This window comes from Chenopodium album, chromosome 18 (genome assembly GCF_948465745.1).
Source record: "Chenopodium album chromosome 18, dcCheAlbu1.1, whole genome shotgun sequence".
NCBI classification, from domain to species: domain Eukaryota; kingdom Viridiplantae; phylum Streptophyta; class Magnoliopsida; order Caryophyllales; family Amaranthaceae; genus Chenopodium; species Chenopodium album.
The window spans coordinates 20638432-20641129 of NC_137851.1; the positions used below are offsets into that span (position 1 = coordinate 20638432).

Here is a 2698-nt window from a genome sequence, read left to right on the forward strand (position 1 = left end):
AAGCATCATGATCATACGATCTACAATCATCACAAAACAAGCATCCACTAGGCATGTTACTAGAAGAGGGAGGGGGTTGAGAATTAGAAGACATACCTCTCCCCTTAGATTGGGAGAGAAGACTTGAAACTTAATAGGTAGCACTTTCCAACTTCGCCTTGATAGCGGACATTTCCTTCCTCAAGTTTGTCATTTGTGAGGATAGATTGTTGATTGCATTTAGATGATCAACCGAGTACACTGAAGAGCTACTCTTGCTAGTTGACTCCCTTTCTCCATCTTGCCAATCTCTATAGTACTTCACTACGTCTTCAATTATGTCTACCACTTCCTCTTCCGTTTTATTCATGATAGGACCTCCGACTCCTCCATCTAAACATGATTTTCCTTGAGGACTAAGGCCTCCATAGAAAATTTGAATAATTTAGTAAGTAGGAATTCCGTGGTGAGGACATTCTCTATGATACTTTTTGTATCTCTCCCATGCTTCAAGAAGGCTCTCACTAGGCTTTTGCTTGAAACCTTGAATCAAAGCTCTAGCCTCCGCCGTTTTTTTTTTTTTGAGGATAAAAACGGGATAGAAATTCCTTGGTCACTACGTCCCATGTCCTTAGAGAATTCTGCTTGATCTCCTTGTCTAGCCATCCCAAGGCATGCCTTATGAGGGAAAAGGGGAAAAGCTTGAGGCGGATAAATTCTTGGGAAATTCCATTCACGTTGATAGTATTGCAATATTTTTCGAACTCCTTGAGATGATTTAGCGGGCTTTCATGCTTGGCCCCACTAAATTGTCGCCTCTTTATCAAAGTGATCATTTCCGGCCTTATTTCCAAATCATTCGCCGGTGTTGTAGGTGGAGCAATCCCACTCTCAAATCTATATGCACCGGGAATCCTTATTTTTTTCAAAGCCACCCTTGGATTTTCTCCCATTCTTGCTTGATTCTATTGTTGTGGTTTTTCTTCACTTGAAGTTCTAGGACTCAAAGATCGTCTAGCAACCCTTAACCTTGCAATAGTTCTCTCAATTTCCAGATCAAATGGCACTAGTGATCGACCACGTGCTCTATGCATACAATCTCAAAAGAAATGATTATAGGCACAGCTACAAGTGTAGCCCAAAAGAAAAGTCTTTTTATATTTTCAATTAAGGATGAATTAGACTCAACAATTATAACAAAGCACTCATATCATTCCCCGGCAATGGCACCATTTTTGACGTTAGGAAATGTAGGTCATTTTCTACCCTTTTGTAGAGCCAAACTAAATTTATAAACACTCGACCAACCTAATACGAGTATATGGTAAGTCAAGGGTCGAACCCAAAGGAATGAGTAGGTGTAAGCTATAGCCCAGGTTAAGCTACTTCGAAGATTGTAGAAAGATATGGTTGGTAACTAAGGTATAGAGGAAGCTAGATAAATCGAGTAATTCAATATGCTAAACACTAGGGATATAGGTTCTACATGCAAGCTCAATGATTATGCTAAATGATGGATCACTGTATCAATTCAAACATTACAAAGGACAAACAATAGTTGCAACCAAAGAAATACAAAAGCTATCTCCTATAAGCCAAGCTAGGGTTCACTATGAATGGCTAACTAGGAAAATCACAATCAAATTCAATCAATTAAAGCAATTCTCAAATCAAGGGTTCATGTCATTGAAACTTATAATGCAATCTAGATGAATCTTATAGGTTGATCACTCCTAGTCTAATTAATCACATGCACAACTATGTTAACCAATTTAATTGCAACAATTCAATCAATCAAGGATCATCAACTAGAAAAAATCATCAATCAAGCATGCTTCCCCTTCTCCCTAATCATGGTGAAATTGAACAACAAAATAAATTTAATCACAAACATATTCATTTTAAGTTTAATCAAGAAGAAATTCAATCATTCAACAATTTCTCAAGCAAAGATTAAAATTCAAATCAAACATTCATGACTTAAAGGAAATTGCAATAAAGGTAAATTTAAAGGAAAGAAATCTCAAAAACTTTCATTGATAAGAAGAAGAAATCCAAGATCAAGTTGAAATCAAAGATCAAATTCAAGTACAATCATGTATCCTAAGCCTCTCTCTACTTTCTCTCTCTTCTATTTCTGGAAAATAAGTGTCAAGTACAAAAAATAAGTCGTCCCACTAGAAAAGGAAAAGTCAAAAGCTATAAATAGAAAATCGATAAAAGAGGGTCGGAGCCTCTGGTGCGTGCGCGCATAGCAGGGCCTGCGCGCACGCACAGTAAGGCCTGCGCGCGTGCACCCCTGCTGTGGTGCTCCTGGCTTGCCTCCTTTGCTTGCTCGATCGATCTCCGTGATCCCGAGCATCCCTATCATCGGTGCACTCGAGGCGATGACCGCGAGAAGGGCAGCCCTTTTGTTCTCTAAGTATTTGAACACTTCGAACCCAAACATTGCTTCCAAGGAGCTTGTGCTTGCGGAGCTAGCTTGAATTGCATGTTTAGATTCCCCGAACATAGCTCCATCAACTTCCTTGAATGTTCTCGAGCCTTCTCCTTGATAATTAAACCTCAGGAAACTCAACACACCTACAAAATAAGTCAAAGAAACGAAGAATCAAGAAAAATAACCGAGAAATGAATGAAATAGAAAGAAAACCATCAAAAGCACACATTTCTCTAAACTTACACACAAACATGCAAAATAAGCATTATTATGTAAAAA

General features: G+C 38.5%; 1 non-coding gene across 1 annotated transcript; it reads left to right on the forward strand.

Moving 5' to 3' along the window:
* The first annotated feature begins 437 nt into the window (after window positions 1-437).
* On the forward strand, window positions 438-543 carry LOC145593245 (small nucleolar RNA R71). The gene has a single exon (XR_014102616.1). It is a non-coding gene; the product is annotated as a small nucleolar RNA R71 (small nucleolar RNA).
* Window positions 544-2698: the final 2155 nt, after the last annotated feature.